Source organism: Periplaneta americana, chromosome 6 (genome assembly GCF_040183065.1).
Source record: "Periplaneta americana isolate PAMFEO1 chromosome 6, P.americana_PAMFEO1_priV1, whole genome shotgun sequence".
NCBI classification, from domain to species: Eukaryota; Metazoa; Arthropoda; class Insecta; order Blattodea; family Blattidae; genus Periplaneta; species Periplaneta americana.
Window position 1 is genome coordinate 30,257,534 of NC_091122.1, and position 22,505 is coordinate 30,280,038.

The following is a 22,505-nucleotide window of genomic DNA, read 5'->3' on the forward strand; positions in this document are numbered from 1 at the left end:
TTTGCTACGAAGCTGCTGATATGGATGAGTTGAAAACAAGAATACGAATGCAGCGTAGTGAAATCACCAGCAGTACTTAATTGAAAATGTTGAAAGGGATTTCTATTGCGTCTTTATCATTGCCAGATCGTAAATGGGAAACATTTCGAACATTTAATTAATTGAACTTTCGTTGTATTGACCCAGAGAAATTACTTTATTCGTTTTAGAGAAGTTACTAACAACTTTTATTCTCAATTATAAGTGCCAAATATGGAAGTTATACAATTCAATTTGTGATAAAATTGTGATACGAGATATGTATTGTTTGTAAATTCAACAAGTTCTACAAACGTAAAATTAAATTAAAAGAATGGGATCTTCGGCTGACATCTACGCGTATTTATGAAGATTCTCTTTCAAATGGTAATTTTAAAATGCTTGCGGTGACGTCACAACTCGCATAACAATGATATTAAAGATGGTTTGTTTGTGAAAAAGTGACTTTTAAAATGTAAGATTTGACGTATTAGAGTGTTTTTCGAAAAAAAAAATTCTGTTGAAATGTAAAAGACAATATGCAGAGCTTATCAAACACACTGTATACACACCATAACGTAGGATTAATATATTAATAAATTGGTAAGGAGACAAAAAAATACGTAGTGTCTGAAAAACAGCTTTTCAACTTTACAAATGTATAATGGACTATACAGCAGTGGAGTAGCATGAAATTTTGAGCAGGGGAAGCTAACTCAAGTTGTCTTTCATCCAATATGAGAAAACGTATTACAAAAATATAGTCTTAAAATAAATAGTAGTCAATTTCAAGTCAGCAGTCGAAGATTGGTTGGAACATCGTAAATAACACCAATAAGGCATGTCCTCAAATGATACGTAGTAAAATATGATTTCACGGTTTACACATATCTCTTAACAAATAGACACATATACCTATAACATTAGCTCAAGCTGTCATACTTAGAGAAATCACAATATTAGTATCATTACGTAAGTATGCGTCTGTCTTTTGGTTGTGTCCTTCATTGACAGCAAGGGAGTCAGTCATTTGTTTTTTAAATCATACTTTTGTTCGTAAGTCAGTCTTGATAATACAACTGTCCTAAAAAAAATTCACGTAAATTAGTGTCAGGAACTGTTATTTCGCTCATTATTTAATATATCAGCCACAATGCACACTAACACTTCAACTGAACACATCTGACGAAAAGGGATAACTCAGAAACTACTTATTTTAAATGTTAAAGCTAGCTTCTTGCGAGCCTTGCGACTAGGGCAGTTTAGTTAGAAAGGGATGGAAAATCTGCGGGGTGGATTACACAGAAGAAACCAGTCTGCTTGGAAACTGGTGTGTGCAGGCTTCTTGTTTACTGCTGCATCACAAATCATCCTAAACTGCCGCATCACATATTTAACGCATAAATATAAATTCTATTGAAATTAATAAATCATTTTCTCCATAAACTGCAGGTTTATTATGAAATGATTATTAAATGGGGAAGCTAAGCTTTTTAGCTTACATTGACGCTACACCACTGCTATACAGTACTCCTGATAAAATAACATAGAGTCAGCTAACTTACCTTTGCAGGGATGGCTGAACAGAAGCAATGAGGATACGTTTCTCAAGTCAAGTAGTGCTGTAAAATTGACACAATCTACATCACCTGAATAGCTGCCCTGGTCTGTCCTATTCTATCTAATGCATGCAGTCTATTTATTCTATTCTGTCGAAAAATGGTCAAAAAAGGACTGTTTGTGTGAGACATAATTTTTTCTAAAAGGAGAACTAAGAGGCTGAGTGCTCACAATAAGAGATATGTTGTTGTTACAATACAAATTTCACAGTCCTTGTTTCTTCAAATATATTAATTTTTGGACCAAACTTTTTTTATTGCTTTTACGAATACTACCACATCTCAAACTATTAGACACTTTTTCTTAACACCTTGTGTATACATCACATTTCACCACTGACATTATTTTCATTTCTGTGATTATAAGTGAAACTATTTAAAATAAAAGCTTATCAATAATTGTATCATGATGGCTTTTTATTAATTTACTTCCATTAATAGTACATTATTCAACGAGCCTATAATGAAAGTAATTAAGAAGTGAGTATGGATATTTATGAAACGAGCACAAGCGAGTTTCATAATTTTCATACGAGCTTCTTAATTACCATTATAGGCGAGTTTCATACGACTTTTTATGCTCGACCATATTTCTAACTTGATATTATTAATTTTCTTTGTATCTGACCTTGACCAATGTCCCGTATGTTGTGAGATGTTGGCAGACGCGAAAGTATTGATTTTTTCCGAGGAACAGATGTTCACATTGACCTTCCTAGGCCAAAGAACCTACAGAGATAACATTGAAATTAAATTAGACATTAAAAAACGAGATGACAAATTGAATTTATTTGAATATTATTTACAATTAACGCTAATTATTATAGTAACAGAACATAACCTTCTGCGACAGTATTGGATTTCCAGCTTCCGTGACTTTTCGCTAATTCTCTTTCGATTGCATATCCGAGAATTGCGGTTTTATAACGGTAGAAAACTGACCTGTCATTGGCTGAACAGTTGTAACCTGAGTCGTCATTGGCTGAAAGACCTGATCTTTAATGAGTAGGTGTACTTTAATGACATGCATTAAAGGTCTGCTACCAGGTGTATAATTACTACATTTCGGCATGGTTGAGCATAAAATAATTTATTATGCAGCATAGGAATTGTGTAAAAATTAGCTTTTCTACATGACGTAAATTACATGTAACTTACTTAAAATAGGCCTATTTATCTTGTAGTTTATGCAGCCAACTTTGCAATAAAAATACTCCTACCTGACATTGCAAGTGAGTAAAAATAAAAAGATACGAAATAATACTGATTTCTTATTATATTTTATACGTTTTTATTGGTATAGAGTTTTAGGCTGGTATTCATAGTCGACACTTTCGATTAAAGTGTCCTTTGGAAGACGCAAAGTATCACTTTTCCGTTGCACAGTTGACACTTTGGTGCAAAGGAACACTTTGGATGAAAGTGTAGTTCTGACCACACTTTGAGCCGAAAGCGACACTGTAGAAAAATGGCGGACATCTTGGAAGTTGTCGATTATTAGAACGTGCGGAAGAGATGGCACAATGTGGACAATGTACAAAAGCGCTACATTAGAGATAAGCCTAAAGACAATCCCCGTGGAATTTTATAATGATACAGAATTTAAAAAAACGGTTCCAATCTGATAAAGAAACTTATTGAGATTGCTTATACAGTAGCATGCAAATTAATCCGAACACGACATATTTTTACATTTTCTGTCATTGTTGGCCTCACAGCTGCTCATACCGCTTTAATTGACATCTGTAGTACGTGTAATTCCATTGTTGAAGGTCTGTCGTTATTATTTTTTTTATAATATGTGACATTTTGCCTGTCGTTTTGTACTTATAAGCATTTCAGTTGTGTTGAAGACTTAATACTGCAATCCTGTGTACATTCTGTCGTCTTCACAAATGGATACAACTCCACGAAAACGGTCTAAAATTATAACATTAGCAAAGCATTCTTCTATGACACAGAGGCAAATTGCTGCAGAATGTCACATCGGTTTGGCTACTGTTAATTCGATCATAAAATGATACAGGGAGACTGGATCCATCACACCCCAGAAAAAAGGAAGCTGTGGCCGGAAAAGGAAGACTTCACCTGCAGATGATCGTTTAATTGTCAGGAAAAGTAAATTAAATCCTAGACTAACTGCTGTCAACTTAACCCGCGAGTTAATGGCTACCACTGGGGCGAATATTCACGTCACAACAGTGCGGCGTAGGCTTTTGGAAGCTGGACGAAGGGTTCGTAAGCCTATTAAGAAGCAACTGCTAACCCCTGTTATGTGCAAAACACGCTTAATGTGGGCAAAATTACATCAACACTGGACAGTGAATGACTGGAAGAATGTACTTTTTTCCGATGAGTCTCATTTCGAGGTCCACGGCCACCGTGTTTCTTACGTACGGAAAGGATCCGAAAAAGTAACAGCAGCTCATCTCCAACAAGCACCCAAATACCCCCCTAAAGTAATGTTTTGGGGTTGTTTTACACATGAAGGGCCTGGAGCATTAATACCTATCAAGGGAATGATGAATTCTGACAAATATATTCACTTATTGGAAACCAGAATCGTGCCCCAGCTGCAAAAATCATTTCCAGATGGCAGAGGTGTGTTCCAACAAGACCTGGCACCATGCCATACGTCTCGAAAAACTACAGAATTCTTCAACAAGAAGAATATTCAGGTACTCCCCTGGCCAAGCAACTCACCCGACATCAACCCCATTGAGAACTTGTGGTCAATTTGCAAAAGAAGAAAGCAAAAAATGGATTGTTCTACAAAGGAGAAGATGATATCTGCCCTCATTGGTGTATGGTTTCGCGATGAAGAAATGAAGAACATTTGTGGGAAATTAGTGGAATCCATGCCAAATCATCTCAGAGCTGTTATTAGGAACAAGGGAGGCCACATAGATTACTGAGGTATGTCTTAGATCCTTTTTTTATTCCGTTTGAGTGTTTTTGCATAAGTAATTACGTTGTTCGGATTAATTTGCACACTACTGTATTTTCGATGACTGGTTGACAAAAACGAATAATAGAGGTTTGCCAGTGCCTCCAATAATACAGTTATTGACTGCATTAAAATTCTATGCTACAGATATGTACCATACATTAATATAATATATAATATTGTAGTTCAGATATTTCTGTAGTAACATTCGTATATTTATAACCTCAATTCGATGAAGTGATATGTAGGTATATATATAACCTATTTTTTATTACTGAAACGAATTTTTTAACTTAAATAATATTAAACTAACTTCAATCTAATGTAGGCATAACTATCTTAAATTAGCATTGAGAGACCTCACGTGCCTGCCTTCTAAGCAGATTCCATAATTATATTGGGTTTAAAATGATTTTGATTTTTGTTGACTACCTGTATTTTGAGATAAGATTTATCTTGATGTTGATATAATCATTACTGTTTTGATACCAGTAATATATATTTTCACGCCGGTAAGCAATACATCTACTGTCTCTAGTTCATGTGCAGTCATAGCCTCATCATGAAAAGAGATCTCATACTATTAGGCCTATTTCGTTTTGCATTGTAGAAACATTTCGTCGGTGAAGAAACAATACCGCGTAACTGACTTTTTGACGATTTTTTGTTTTTTGGTGCGTTGGCATCCCTGACACTGCGAGCACCATTTGATAGCGTGGGAAAGTGTAATTTCACTATGTAAATGTGAGAAAAAGGAGTTGAAACAATACCACATATCAGAATTCCTGAAAATATTACTGAAATTCCGCGTAACTACACTACATGCAATACCGCCTAACTGCATTCAGGGTACATTTGTTGGAAATACCGCGTAAGTGAATAAGAAAAATTTCAACACGGAAGAATAAAATAATGCTGTAGGCTATTTTATGGACAAAGTGTGCGAGCTGTGTACCTCCAATTAGATATCTTCTTACAGTAATGCGTACGGCGGAAAATAGTTTAATATAACCAAACTGAATTAAAGGAGTTTTACATTTCTTTCAGTAACAAATTGAAATGTAATACATGCTCATTTAATATGGATGAGTTGATATGGGTCATCGAAGGAAAAGACTGAATTTAATATTTCTCAACAATGCTACGGAAACATGAACGTCAATCTGTGTGCCGCAAAGCATCATTTTTCCCGACAATTCGAGCTGTATGCACTTATCTGACACATCAATACTTCTGTACCTATTAGTTACTGAGTTTCGTTGTAATAAGTGTACACAATATTCTGTGAAAACTGCAAGAAAGGGAAAGCCTACGTTGGGTATAAAAGGCTGAAAACTGTAAAAGTAACGCATGACACATACAGGGATGCAAGGAAACTAGGGGCATCATGTAATTCCAAAATGTGTCAAAAATCAAAATTCAGACAATGCAATGTAATTGGGAATGCTGAAAGACAAGAAATTTTTTTATATATCTTGGAATAAAATGACCTGGGATCAGAGAAAACAATACGTGAACGGTCTTGTGGATGTAATCCCAACAAAACGTCCTGGAAAGAGTACTAGTGAGTCAAGAAGAAAAGGTACTTTGTTGTATCATTTCCATGTGGGCAATGAAAAGTTTCAAGTGTGCAAGAAACTGTTCTTGAATACTCTTGCAATAAAAGATTGGAGTATCAGGTATTGGTTAGAAAATTCAAAGCATGGGATGTCCTCTTCTTCTACTGTTTTCCACACTCATGCCAAAAAGGAAGAAGGTACACAATTTCTCTGGACATTTTTTGATAGTCTCCCTAAACTACCTTCCCATTATTGTCGACAGTCACCAAGCAAATTTTATTTAGAGCCTACAGTTCATTCCAAAATCCAGTACATGATTTGTATAAACAGAGATGTGCACATGAAAATACTGACCCTCTGAGCAGAGATATTTCAACCTGCTTTTCCAGGAAAGTAACATCAGCATTTATAGCTCGAAGAAAGATCAATGTGACATCTGTTGTAATTACAAAACTGGGAAAAAAAAGTGAAGCTGTATGGCTGCAATATGATGGAAAGAAGAAGGGACCTCAAAAAGAAAAAGAAAAGGATAAAGAGGATGCTGAAATGGAACTGGGCAATGTATTTACCATGGATCTCCAGGTAGTCAAAATAGTTCCATACATACAGGCAAGTTCTGTGTATTATAAGACTAAGTTATGTGTGCATAACTTTAAAATTTACAACTTGAAAAATCATGATGTCGTATGTTACTGGTTCGACGAAACACAGGCAGAACTGGTGGCATTGGTTTTCACCTGTTGTGTCATAGATGCATTGACTGACTGCATAAAAGAAAATCCTCTGCCAGTAATTTTGTACTCTGATGGATGTACATACCAAAATAGAAATGCAGTCATGTTTAATGCCCTCCTTGGTCTAGCAATTTCTGTGTTGATTACCCAAAAATATCTAGAGAAGGGTCACACTCAGATGGAGTGTGACTCAGTTCACAGTGTAATTGAATGCAAGTTAAAATGTTTCAATAACAAGAGAAGCAAGAAAGAAACCCACACTTTACTATGTTAAGCATTTAGATTATTCTTTCTTCAGAAATTATGCTGACAAAATATTCTGGATTTATTATCCAATTCGCCCAGGAAGAGGAACTAATGAACCCACTGTAACTGATCCGAGGGCAATACAATATCGTCCTGATGGTACATTTTTTTTTTTTTTTTTTTTTTTTCACTTTAGACTGGCAAGTAATGCCAAGGCGTCCCAGAAAACAAAGTACATAAGTGACTACAAGAAATTATATTCTCAACCACTGAGAATAAAAAAAGTCAAAGTGAAATCACTTGCAGCAACTAAAAAGTGTTTTGCCAAAGTACTGTCATGCATTCTATGATAACATTGGTTATGTGTAATTTTGTTTATAAGCAAGGTGTATTTCCTTATATCATAAATGACAATCTTAAAAGCAACACTATAATTCATTAACACGTCTCACAAAATAATAAACATAATTATAATTACATCATATTGATCTTTTTCAAGGTGATTGTTTTACAGGAAACCTTTCCAAATATTGTTTAACAATTACAATATTTTTCTGTAAAAAACTTTAGTAATATTAAAAATAAAATTAAGAGTACCAAAACATTGCTTACTTCTTTTTATTATAACACTTCTTCACTTTAAAAATGTTTTATCATTGAAAATTAAGTGAAAACTAATTTAGTGCAATACCACGTAACTGACATAAATCTTCACAGCTAGCCTTCTAATACCACGTAACTAACATAAATAACTTAAAATTGGAATATAATTTCATTTTCGGATACCGTACACATTTCTAGCATTATTTACTAATGCCATGCCGAATTTCACATTGCGGAAGTGATTAGTTTTTTTTTAAATTACGTTTTTTGTTTGCCCTGTAAAATTTGCATTTTGTTACTTATGCGGTATTGTTTCTTCACCGACGATTTGGCATTCAAAATATTCCTGAAGAGTAGGCAATAATGGAAATGAGAGAGAGAAAATAGTAATAATAATAATAATAATAATAATAATAATAATAATAATAATAATAATAGCAGTAGTAATGTATTTATTTCATTCTTTTTTTACTTCTATTCACTATTCACGAAAAAGACAAAAATGAAAATAAAGGAAAAAACACGATATATATCAATGAAGGAGATGCGTATAAAACCTAACTTAACGATATAAATTTAATTATATATATAAAAACTTTACCTACTCAATCCAACTTAACCTAACTATATAAACTAATAGAAGATATGTACAAAATCTAACCGAACTATATAAATCAGTGGAATGGATACATACAAAATTAATCTTAGCGACATAAATCAATGAAAAAGATATGTACAGAACCTAATCTAACTATATAATTTAATGGATCAGCTATGTACTGTACAAAACCTAACCTAATTTCACCAGCAGTATCACTAACTACCGGTATTTAATAAAATGTTATATATCTGAACTGATTGAAATAATCTAAACTATTGTCAACAAAAACTAGAAACTGAAATAAAACAACTTTAAATATATATATTTTCTTTCTCGCGCGAACAATTAGGCTCCCAATTCAAATCACAAGCATTGTAATTTGTAGGTTATACGTCATTAATTTGTTATTGTATGTTCACTTGTTTAGAAAAGCATTGTGGGACTTCTGTTACCAACCAAATTGTAACTCTATACCTTGCTGGCGAAAAGTGACACTTTGTGAACTGCACTTCTTCAATCGTCTATGAATACCACTAATATGAAGGAGCCACTTTCGTCAAAAGTGTCACTTTGCAAAGTGGTGATATAAAGTGTCGACTATGAATACCAGCCTTAGTGACCATCACTAAGACCACGAAGTATTTTGTAGTGAAAGGGAAGGTGGAAAGAAAGTTTTTGGACATAAACTACTTAAATAACCCACAACAGTACAGAAAACGACAAAACACTTCTCACTCACAATGCACATAACATGGTACAGTGTTATCGACGCAGGATGAGTTTCTCAAGGCTCAATAACCTCATACACTACTGAAAACTACTTTTCACATTTACATCGTACCAAATTGTATGAAAAGGAATTTCAATACTAATGGAAAAACTCATCTGTATTAAATGTTCTCACTGACTCACTGGTCACACAGTCAACGCTCAAGGTTCACTATTGGCAGCGATCACTCTTTATTGCTGGGTTGAGGTCACTGAAGTAAGGATGAGTCATCGCATCTTCAGCTGGTAATCTCAGTGCGGGATTGCAGACCAACAGGTGCTGCAAAGAAACCAAGAGTTAGTACTATAGTACTAGCAACAGCAGTGGTAGTGGCAGCAGTAGTGATAGCAATAGTAGTGGTAGTAGTAGTAGTAGTAGTAGTAGTAGTAGTGTAGTAGTAGTAGTAGTAGTAGTAGAAGCAGCACCTGTACCAGTAGCAGGAATAGTAGTAGTAGTAGTAGTAGAAGCAGCACCAGTACCAGTAGCAGTAGCAGGAATAGTAGTAGTAGTAGTAGTAGTAGTAGTAGAAGCACCAGTACCAGTAGCAGTAGTAGCAGTAGCAGGAATAGTAGTAGTAGTTGTAGTAGTAGAAGCAGCACCAGTACCAGTAGTAGCAGTAGCAGGAATAGTAGTAGTAGTAGTAGTAGTAGTAGTAGTAGAAGCAGCACCAGTACCAGTAGCAGTAGTAGCAGTAGCAGGAATAGTAGTAGTAGTAGTAGTAGTAGTAGTAGTAGTAGTAGTAGTAGTAGTAGAAGCAGTACCAGTAGCAGTAGTAGCAGTAGCAGGAGTAGTAGTAGTAGTAGTAGTAGTAGTAGTAGTAGTAGTAGTAGTAGAGTAGTAGCAGCAGTACCAGTAGCAGTAGCAGTATTTTCAGTGGTCCTCATTAAGACCACGTAGCATTTTGTAGTGAAAGGGAAGGAGGGAAGAAAGTTTTTGGGCACAATCTACTATTCGAATAGGCAATAAATAACATACTGTACTCTTGTTCAGTCACATAACACAATAACTATTTCAAACTTCTACAACAGTACAGAAAACGACAATTAATACACTTCTTAGTCATAAAACACATAACACGGTAAAGTGTTATCGACACAGGATGAGTTTTTCAAGGCTCAACCGCCTCATACACTACTGCAAACTACTTTTCACATTTACATCCAATCAAATTCTATGAAAAGGAATTTCAATACTATTTAAAAAGCACATATGTCGTAAATGTTCTCACTGGTTCATTAGTCACACAGTCAATACTCACGGTTCACTATTGGCCATGCTCACACTATTTATTGCTGCGTTGCGGGCACTGAAGTAAGGATGTGTCATCGCAAGTTCAGCCGGTGTGTCAGTACAGAATTGCAGACCAACAGCCACTGCAAAAGAAAATAAAAGTTAGTACTAGTGCCAGCAATAACATTGGTAGCGGCAGCAGTAGTGATAGCAATAGTAAACATCTATTCCGCCGACATTCTAGCTGCCTAACTCCGCAGTACGTGTACTGAGAACAAAGCCGATGAGTGCGTTGAATACAGCTCCTCGAACTCTATCGTTAGTATAAAGGACAACTCTCTATCCCCGCGCGTTTGGTCGGGAGAGGTCGGCAAAATTTAAAAAAAAAGTCATTTTGACCTTCCAAAACAGAACTTTCTCTACACAAGGAGAACGAAGCGGCTTGGAGGCCCGCCATTTTAACTGTAACAACCACGCATGTTCACTAATAATCACAGCTAAAATCCAGCAAATCCGTCGCACTTTTTTCTAGCCTTATTTTTTTGGGTACCTAAAATATTTGAGTCTCTAATTCCGGAAATAATGGTCATAGCGAAGAATGGGATGCGGCCCTGTATTCCCCCTTGACTTACTTCTTACATGATAGCATCAAAATGGCAATCGCGAGCATAAACTGATTTTCGAGAAAAAAAGGGCAAGGGTTTAAAACCACCATTCCGCGACTTTCTAGCCGCCATAACTCCGCAGTACGTGTAGTTCAAACAAAGCCAATGAATGCGTTGAATAGACCTCCTCGAACTCTATCTTCAGTATAAAGGACAACTCTCTATTCCCGCGCGTTTGGACGGGAGAAGCCGGCAAAATTTAAAAAAATGGTCATTTTGTCCTTCCGAAACAGAACTTTCTCTACACAAGGAGAACGGAGCGGCTCAGAGGCCAGCCATTTTAACTGTAGCATCCTCGCATGTTCCCTAATAATCACCGCTAAAATACAGCAAATCCGTCACATTTTTTTCTAGCCTTAATTTTTGGGTACCTAAAATATTTGAGTCTCTAATTACGGAAATAATGGCCATACCGAGGAACTGGATGCGGCCCTGTATTCCCCCTTGACTTACTTCTTATACGATAGCATCAAAATGCCAATCGCGAACACTTTCTGATTTTCGAGAAAAATAGGGGAACCATTCTGCCGACATTCTTGCCATTATAACTCCGCCGTACAAGTAGTTAGAACAAAGCCGATGAGTGCGTTGAATACAGCTCGTCGAACTCTATCTTCAGTATAAAGGACAACTCTCTATCACCGCGCGTTTGGACGGGAGAGGCCAGCAAAATAAAAATAAATGGCCATTTTGACCGTCCAAAACAGACTTTTTTCTACACAAGGAGAACGAAGAGGCTCAGACGCCCGCTCTTTTGACAGTAGCATCCCCGCATGTTCCCTAATAATCACCGCTAAATTCCAGAAAATCCGTCGCACTTTTTTCTAGCCTTAATTTATGGGTACCTAAAATATTTGAGCCTCTAATTCCGGAAATAACGGCCATACCGAGGAACTGGATGCGGCCCTGTATTCCCCCTTGACTTACTTCTTACACGAAAGCATCAAAATGGCAATCGTGAACACTTTCTGATTTTCGAGAAAAAAAGAGGGAAGGGTTTAAACCACTATTCCGCTGACATTCTAGCCACAATAATTCCGCATTTCGTGTACTCAGAACAAAGCTGATAAGTGCGTTGAATAGAGGTCCTCGAACACTATGCTTAGTGTGAAGGACAACTCTCTATCCCCATGCGTTTCATCGGGAGAAGCCGGCAAAATTAAAAAAAGGTCATTTTGTCCTTCCAAAACAGAACTTTCTCTACACAAGGAGGACGGAGCGGATTAGAGGCCAGCCATTTTAACTGTAGCATCCCCGCATGTTCACTAAAAATCACCACTAAAATCCAGAAAATCCGTCGCACTTTTTTCTAGCCTTATATTTTTGGGTACTGGTACCTAAAATATTTCAGTCCCTACTTCCTGATATAATAGTCATAGCGAGGAATGGGATGCGGCCCTGTATTCCCACTTGAATTACTTCTTACACGATATCATCAAAATGGCAATCGCGAGCAGAAACTGATTTTCGAGAAAAAAAGGGGAAAGGTAAAACTATTCCGCCGACTTTCTAGCCACCATAACTCCGCTGTACGTGTACTGCCTACAAAGCCGATGACTGCATTGAATAGAGGTCCTGAAACTCTATCTTTAGTGTAATGGACAACTCTCTATCCCCGTGCTTTTGGACGGGAGAGGCCTCCAAAATTAAAAAAAATGGTCATTTTGACCTTCCAAAACACAGAACTTTCTCTACACAAGGAGAACGCAGCGGCTTAGAGGCCGCCATTTTAACTGTAGCATCCCTGCATGTTCACTAATAATCACCACTTAAATCCAGCAAATCAGTCCCTTATTTTTTTGGGTACTGGTACCTAAAATATTTCGGTCTCTAATTCAGGAAATAATGGCCATAACGAGGAACAGGATGCAGCCCTGTATACCCCTTGACTTCCTTCTTACATGATAGCATCAAAATGGCAATCGCAAGCACAAACTGATTTTCGAGAAAAAAAGGGGAAAGGTAAAACTATTCCTCCGACATTCTAGCCGCCATAACTCCGCAGTACTTGTACTGAGAACAAAGCCGATGAGTTCGTTGAATAGACCTCCTCGAACTCTATCTTTAGTGTAAAGGACAACTCTCTATCCCCGTGCGTTCAGATGGGAGAGGCCGCAAAATTCAGGGGCATATTTTGCGGACTACCGGGGCTACCGGCGGTAGCTCAAGGAAATTACAAAAGAAAAAGTTTATAATATATCATAATGTAATAATTTTGTATTATTAGTTTTACCATAGTAATTAAAATTAAAGTAATTGTTAGATTTATATTCGCTCTCTGCTCTCGAAAAGAAACAAGTTGTCAAGGCGGCATCGCTGGGGAAACCGCTTGCTACGTGAGGTAGCCTGTGACCGTTTCGTTCATGCTGTCCTTCGCACAACTGCCCGTCCCCCCCGCTCCCTCCTGTTTCCATCGTGTACTGTAGGCGGGCGAGTTGCCGCTCTCATGATCGGTTTCTTCGCAGGCGCGAAGCAGCAATACGCTTAGTACGCTAGCAATTGAATGTGATTGTGTTCTTGCAGTGCATTATTTTAAATCTGTGATTTGTTCGAGTGTCTAAGAGTTATATTAATTGTGAATTATTAAGTTTTTAATTTCCCAATTAAGTGATATTGCGAAAAATATGGCAGAACAAGTTTCTGGAGAGGTTTGTGTTGAAAATGACTGTGTAATAGAAGGTTTATTAAAAGTGCCTTTTAACCGTCGTACATAACAACGAGAAAGTTGAAATTGTGAAAATGGAAAGACCAACTCCTGAGTTAAATTTGTCCTTGGACGTAAAAGAAAAACAGCGAGAGTACACACGCCATTTCACTTCAACATCATATGGTAAGTGGAATTGGTTGTGTGGTACTTCTAAACTGTCTAAACTATTTTGCTGGCCATGTTTGTCATTTAGCCGCAAAACTAATGTGTGGTCAAAAGAGGGGTTTTCTAATATGAACTCCCTTCGAACGGCAGTCCTAGAATACGACAAATCAAAAGCTCATATTTGTAGTAGCATGAACTTTGCAAACTTTGGGAAGACAAGAATTGATTTACAGCTAGATAAGCAAAAAGCTCTACACATCAACCAACACAATGCTCTTGTGAAAAAAAAATCGGGAGATTTTACTGCATCTTATTAACGCAGTCTGCTTTCTAGGAAAACAAGAATTGGCTTTTCGGGGTCATAATGAGAGTGTGGAATCAGACAATATAGGAAATTATATTGAATATTTAAGTTCCTTAAGTGAATTTGACCATTTATTGGCCAATCATCTTGAGAGTTCAACAGTATTGCGTGGTACTTCTCTCGCAATTCAGAATGACTTAATATTTGCTATAAGTGGGGTTATGATAAAGAACATAAAACCTTTTGTGGCCATTGTTGTTGATGAAACAAGTTACTGCTCTAATCAGAGTCAATTGTCCACTGTTTTAAGATACGTCGACAGTACTGCCAATGTTCAAGAACGGTTTATAGGATTCACAAATGTCAGTTCGGACAAAACTGCTGCTGCTTTGTTTCAGCATGTGGAAGGTGTTATAGCAGAATACAATGTCGGCAATAAGTTAATTGCACAGACATATGATGGTGCTTCAGTTATGGCGGGAAATATTAATGGCTTAAAAACGAAAGTTCAAGAAAAGTATCCTCAAGCACTATTTGTCCATTGTTACAGCCATGTTCTCAATTTAGTTTTGCAACAAACTACTTCATCCATTCCAGAATGCCGCATTTTTTTCAAAACACTGTCGGGTTTAGCTGCATTTTTCTCATCATCTCCTAAAAGATCAGAAAACTCAAGGAATTTATGAACAAGAAACTCCCAAAAGTAGCACCAACTAGATTGAATTTTACATCTCGGCTTGTAAATACAGTAAAGGAATACAGAGAGTAAAACGGACTGCTTTCTTTAAAAATATCATTTGTAATGACTCTGAAGAAAACTGGGATGATGCTGTAAATGTGCAGGCTCAAGGATATTTGAATTTTTTCACACAGTTTCAGAATATATTTCTTCTTGAAGTCTATGCTAGAGTGTTCGCACATACAGATGTGCTCTACAATATTCTTCAGATAAAAAGTCTAGACATAGCATACTACTTGCAAGAGGTATCAAAGTTAAAAAAAAAATACTATATCCGAGTTCAGACGTAGTGGGTTTCCGTCCATATGGAGTAATATGGAAAATGAAAATTCTTCAGCCAATACAATGGAACCACCATTAAAGCGAAGAAAAGGAGATGATGAATTGAAATACAGGCAGCTGTACTACAGCATACTAGATCGTATGCACATGGAAATTACTGACAGATTTTCTGATTATGGAAAGCTTCAGTTCACACATCTTCTAGAATATCAAAAATGTTCTGCTTATAGAGAAAACTTCCCGAATGAGGCACTAAACAAATTATTTCAGTCCTATAACAGTCACTTTGATCAAGTACGTTTGAAAAATGAATTAAGTGTAATATATTCAGCAGAAGTCTTTGATTTTTCGAACAAACCTATCCATGAAATATTATCTGCCATATATGAAAACCAGCTGAACCAAGTTATTCCTGAAGTCATTAAATTGGCAACATTAATTGTGACAATACCAGCTACGTCAGCATCGGCAGCAAGAACATTTTCTGCGTTGAAGAGAATAAAATCCTACTGTAAATCAACTCATACACAAGAACGTTTATCCGGCTTGGCACTAATATCCATTGAAAAGTCATTTCTACAGAAACTTTGCAAGTGGCCCAACTGTAATTTCAAGGACGAAGTCATCAACGTATTTTCGTCCCAATCAAGACGTCTGGAATTCACATAAATATGTAAGGAATTTTATTATAGGGATTTTAAAATATATTTTGTGTAATAATAGGGTCAGTGGTAGCCCAAACCCTTTAACCAGTATACGCCACTGGCAAAATTTGAAAAAAATCGTCATCTTGACCTTCCAAAACAGAACTTTCTCTACACAAGGAGAACGGAGCAGCTCAGAGGCCTGCCATTTTAACCGTAGCATCCCCGCATGTTCACTAATAATCACTGCTAAAATCCAGCAAATCCGTCGCACTTTTTTCTAGCCTTATTTTTTTGTACCTAAAATATTTCGGTCTCTAATTCCGGAAATAATGGCCATACCGGGGAACGGGATGTGGCCCTGTATTCCCCCTTCACTTACTTCATATAGGATAGCATCAAAATGCCAATCGCGAGCACAAACTGATTTTCGAGAAAAAAAGGGGAAGGGGTCTTTCTAGCCGCCATAACTCCACAGTATGTGTACTGAGAACAAAGCCGATGAGTGCGTTGAATACAGCTCCTCGAACTCTATCTTTAGTGTAAAGGACAACTCTCTATCACTGTGCACTTGGACGGGAGAGGCCGACAAATTAAAAAAAAATGGTCATTTTGACCTTCCAAAACAGAACTTTCTCTACAGAAGGAGAACGGGGCAGCTCAGAGGCCCGCCATTTTAAATGTAGCATCCCCGCATGTCCACTAATAATCACCGCTAAAATCCAGCAAATACCTCGCACTTTTTTCTAGCATTATTTTTTTGGTAGGCCTACCTAAAATATGTCAGTCTCTAATTCCGGAAATAATGGCTGTAGCAAGGAACGGGATGAGGCCCTGTATTCCCCCTTGACTTACTTCTTACACGATAGCATCAAAATGGGAATCGGGAACACAAGTTGATTTTCTAGAAAAAAATGGGAACCACTATTCCGCCAACATTCTAGCCGCCATAACTCCGCCGTGTGTGCAGTGAGAACAAATGTGATAAGGCCGGTAAATAGAGTTTACCGAACTCTATCTGTGGTGTAAAGAACAACACTCCACTCCCAAGCATATGGACGGTACAGGCTGGCAAAATTTCGAAAAATGGTCATTTTGATCTTCCAAAACAGAATTTTCTGTACACAAGGAAAACGAAGGGCTCAGAGATCTGCCCTTTTCACTGTAGCATCCCAGCATGTTTACTAATAATCGCCAATAATATGGAGCAAATCCGTTGCACTTTTTTTTAACTTATTTTGTTGCTACAAAAATCATTTCAGTCTCTAATTCCCAATAATAATGACGATATCGAGGAGCTGGGTATGGCCCCGTATTCCCCCTGGACTTACTTCAGACACTATAGCATCTAAATGGGAATTCCAAACACAAAGTGATTTTCGAAAAAAAATACCTCTAGTCTGCCGGCATTCTCGGCGCAATAACTCCGCCATGTGTGCAGTGAGAACAAAGTTGATAAGTGCGGCGAATAAAGCTTCTCGAACTGTGTGTGTTAACTAGTAATCACCAAAAAAACCCAGAAAATGCGTTGCACTTTTTTTGTAGACTTATTTTTTTGCTACCTAAAATATTTCAGTCTGTAATCTCCGGAAATAATGACGATATCGAGGAACTAGGTACTGTCCTGTATTCCTCCTTGACTTACTTCATACACTATAGTATCGAAATGGGAACCCCGAACACAAACTGAATTTCGAAAAAAAAATACCAACCTCTATTCCGCCAACATTCTCACGGCCATAACTTCGCCGTGTGTGTAGTGAGAAGAAACCTGATAAGTGCGGCGAATAGAGCTTATCGAACTCTATCTGTGGTGTCCCCAGGCATATGGACAGTAGAGGCCGGCAAAATTAAAAAAAATGGTCATCTTGATCTTAGAAAACAGAATTTTCTCTACAAGGAGAACAGAGGGCCTCAGCGACTCTCCCTTTTCACTGTAGCATCCCCGTATGTTTACTAATAATCACCAACAAAATCGAGCAATTCCATTGCGCATTTTTGTAGACTTATTTTTTTGCTACCTAAAATATTACAGTCTCTAATCCATAGAAATAATGGCCATTTCGAGGAATGGGATGTGATCCTGTATTCTCCCTGGAACTTCTTCTGATACGGTAGCATCAAAATGGGAATCCCGAACACAAGCTGATTTTCGAGAAAAAAATATCACGGCCAACATTCTCGCCACCATAACTTCGCTGTATGTGTAGTGAGAACAAAGCTGAAGAGTGCGGTGAACAGAGCTCCTCGACCTCTATCCGTAGCATAAAGGGCAACTCTCTGTCCCCAAGCATATGGACAGTAGAGGCTGACAAAATTAAAAAAAAATGATCATTTTGACCTTCCAAAACAGAATTTTCTCTGCACAAGGAGAACGAAGGGGCTCTGAGACTCGCCCTTTTCACTGTAGCATCTCCACATGTTTAGTAATAATCAGCAATAGAATCGAGCAATTCCGTTGCAGTTTTTTCTAGACTTAATTTTGTTACTTACTTACTTACTGGCTTTTAAGGAACCCGGAGGTTCATTGCCGCCCTCACATAAGCCCGCCATTGGTCCCTATCCTGAGCAAGATTAATCCATTCTCTATCATCATATCCCACCTCCCTCAAATACATTTTAATATTATCTTCCCATCTACGTCTCGGCCTCCCTAAAGGTCTTTTTCCCTCAGGCCTCCCAACTAACACTCTATATGCATTTCTGGATTCGCCCATACGTGCTACATGCCCTGCCCATCTCAAACGTCTGGATTTAATGTTCCTAATTATGTCAGGTGAAGAATACAATGCGTGCAGTTCTGTGTTGTGTAACTTTCTCCATTCTCCTGTAACTTCATCCCTCTTAGCCCCAAATATTTTCCTAAGCACCTTATTCTCAAACACCCTTAACCTATGTTTCTCTTTCAAGTGAGGGTCCAAGTTTCACAACCATAAAGAACAACCGGTAATATAACTGTTTTATAAATTCTTTTTGACAGCAGACTGGATGATAAAAGCTCTTCAATCGAATAATAACAGGCATTTCCCATATTTATTCTGTGTTTAATTTCCTTCCGAGTATCATTTATATTTGTTACTGTTGCTCCAAGATATTTGAACTTCTCCACCTCTTCAAAAGATAAATTTCCAATTTTTATATTTTCATTTCGTACAATATTCTGGTCACGAGACATAATCATATACTTTGTCTTTTCGGGATTTACTTCCAAACCTATCTCTTTACTTGCTTCCAGTAAAATTCCCGTATTTTCCTTAATCGTTTGTGGATTTTCTCCTAACATATTCACGTCATCCGCATAGAAAAGCAGCTGATGTAACCCGTTCAATTCCAAACCCTCTCTGTTATCCTGGACTTTCCTAATGGCATACTCTAGAGCAAAGTTAAAAAGTGTTACCTAAAATATTTCAGTCTCCGGAAATAACGGCCATATCGAGGAACGGGATGCTGTCCCGTATTCCCCCTGGACTTACTTCAAAATGGGGATCCTGAACACTAACTGATTTTCGAGAAAAAAAAATTGCAAATACCTCTATTCCGCCAACATTCTCGCCGCCTTAACCCCGCCGTATGTGTAATGAGAACAAAGCTGATAAGTGTGGCGAATAGAGCTCCTCGAACTCTATCTGTAGTGTAAAGGGCAACTCTCTGTCCCCAGGTATATGGGCGGTAGACACTGGAGAAATTAAAAAAAACGGTAATTTTGATTTTTCAAAACAGAATTTACTCTACATAAGGAGAACGAAGGAGTTCGAAGATCTGCCCTTTTCATTGTAGCATCCCCACATGTTTACTACTAATCACCAGTAAAATCGTGCAAATCCATTGCACTTTTTCCTAGCTGTATTTTTTTGCCTATCTAGTATGTTTCAGTCTCTAATCACATCTTATGTATCGTTATTTCTCGAGATGAGGAAGGCTGACAACACTACTGCAATGACTAAGGAACGAAATTCCGACATTCAGACCGAGTTAATATGTGTATTCGTACAAGAGCCAATGACACACTGTTGCCAAATTATGTAGACTTACAGCCTAATTTTGTAATTAACCATGTACATCATTACGAAATGCATACGAGGTTTCTTTATTTATTTTAATATATCCCATTCTTCCTTCAATGTGCACAGTCGTCGTACATCCATTCAATGGTTCAGTACACAGAGAGACACACACAAAAAAAACCCTTCCTCTCAATATATCTGTAAACTTCATATATAATGAGAAAATGAAACAATGGGTTGGAAAACAAGAGGCTGTGCCTGGCTCACCTCCTTCAGCTGTTCAATGAGTGTGCTGAATATCTCCGACTGGCGGAAGAATCATCTGTGGAAGCAGAATTCGTAGTACTCTACATGCCACCTCTGTAGCATGTCCGGGAGGTCCTTGTCACTCATGAAGACCTCCAGCTTCTGCACCATCTCGTATTTGGACTGCAATACCTGGACCACGTGGAACAGCTTGTACACCAGCACTGCAAAGAGTATGTATGTATGTATTTATTCATACTGCTAATGGGTAAATACTCGGTGGCAGTGGTAAGTAATTACACTCAGTAATAATGAACACAATTAATAAAAAAATACAATTAACAATAAATTAATAATAATACTAATAATAATTAAGGAGCGGATTTCTATGTAATTAAATATTATTTTTGCGTGTGATAAAACACAATTAACAAAGTTAAAAATTCCGAACATGAAGCTTCAAGTTTAAAACCCGAATTTTATTTAACATAAAAACACATATTTTCAGAAAAAAATGATGTAAATACATATTTTTAGGAAATCTATTATAAAAACATAAATCTTGGAGTTTTTTTACTTAAATAATTTTTTTACAAATTATTCTTAATAACAAAACACTAACAGATAGTAGAGATATAGCAAACGCATTTAATAAACACTACTCAAACTCTCACAGATTACATCCCAATATCAAAAAAACTGACAAATTTATCAAAAGAGAATTACATAAAAATAATAACAACAATATTACTAGTACAAAACCTGAAATATTTCATAAAAATTTTACTTCCAAAGAATTAAATATAGCTATACAAAATTTAAAAACCAAGAAATCTCCTGGCCCAGACAATATTCATTCCGAATTTTTTTAACATCTGGGGGAAAAAGCCAAGTCTGTACTTTTATCCATTTTCAATTTATCATGGAACACCTCAATTCCTGCAGCTTGGAAAAAAGCAATCATTGTACCAATTCACAAAAAAGGGAAACCTGCTCATGATGTTAATAGTTATCGACCAATAGCACTATTAAGCATGATAGCTAAAACCATGGAGTCCATGATCTCCAACAGATTAACTTGGTATTTAGAATCCCAAAATCTTTTATCACCAAGATAAGCCAGCTTTCGACAACTACACTCTACCAATGAACAAGTCATACGCCTTGGCCAACAAATAAAAGATAGTTTTAACAAGAAAGAAGATACCTTTCAGTTAGCAGATGACTCTGTTTGGAGAAATAAATTATTACTAAAACTCCAGAAATTAGGTATCTCCAGCAATATGTTCAGATGGATATCAGAATTCCTTAGTCAAAGATTCATTGCCACTAAATTCAATAACTCACTTTCTAGTTACAGACAAAATATCGAGGTCTACCTCAGGGCGCTGTCCTTAGCACAACTTTATTCAATATTTATATAAATGACTTACCCTCCCTATTAGAGGAATCAAACATGAAAACAGCACTATTTGCAGATGATATAGTTTTGTGGACTTCCGGATCTTACAGACATAGAGACAAAATTCAAAATTCTGCTCTTAAAGCTCTAAATCAACTACATGAATGGAATACATCAAATTTGATGACACTCAATTTAAGCAAAAGTAACTACCAAATATTTTCACTTGGTAAAAAAGAAAGAGAATTCAATATCCAATACAATGGCCAACACCTTCCTAGGACTTATGAATCCAAATATCTTGGAGTTATTTTCGATAGTAAGTTAACATGGAGCAACCATTTGGAATACATTTCTGAAAAAGCTCGTAAAAGATTCTCCCTTCTAAAACGACTAGCAGGAAAGAAATGGGGGTGCTCTAGGAATACTTTGAACACTACATACAAAATGTTTATACAACCAGTGCTGACATATTGCGGAGAAATTTTAATTACTTCACCTTTCATAAACGAAATGGAATATGTTCAAAACCAAGCTCTCAGACTCATTACTGGTGGAATCAAAACAACTCCAATAGATTCTATGAGATTCCTCACTAATCTTAACAGCATCAAAATGACAATAGAAGAAAAAGCACTGATTCAATATGAAAAACTTATTAGATTACCAGGAAACAATTGGCATTCATACAGTCCTCTCTGTAGATTGAAAACTCAAAAAAGTTTCATATCCATTGTTCAAGAATTAAAACAAAAAATCAATATCCCGAATTTAAAAGAAAACTTACAAATTAAACCAAACCCTTTAACTCTATTAAATATAGAATATAATCTAAATTTAACAGAAGAAATACTAAAATCAGAAGTAAACACTGAAATACTAAAACAATTGTCTTTAGAGACAATTAATATTAGGTACCCTCCATAGAACTGGCTTCATTTATACACTGACGGATCCTTGATCTCCAGAGAACAAGGTGCCGGTGCACGTGTTACGTGTTGTCTCTTCTCACTTTATAGATCTCTTGGGTATGGAACAACAAGTTTTGATGGAGAAATCATTGCAATAAGTGAAAGTCTCA

At 36.8% G+C, this 22,505-nt stretch overlaps 1 protein-coding gene across 1 annotated transcript in view; it reads right to left on the minus strand.

The window, feature by feature from the left end:
• Window positions 1-6,747: 6,747 nt before the first annotated feature.
• Window positions 6,748-22,505, minus strand: part of Cdk5 (Cyclin-dependent kinase 5) — a 43,042-nt gene continuing 27,284 nt past the window's right edge. The window contains exons 7-9 of the transcript XR_011332472.1: window positions 20,044-20,246; window positions 10,355-10,469; window positions 6,748-9,375 (exon numbers count right to left, since the gene is read on the minus strand). The gene's annotated coding sequence lies outside the window, so the exon portion shown is untranslated. The remainder of the gene's footprint in view (window positions 9,376-10,354; window positions 10,470-20,043; window positions 20,247-22,505) is intronic.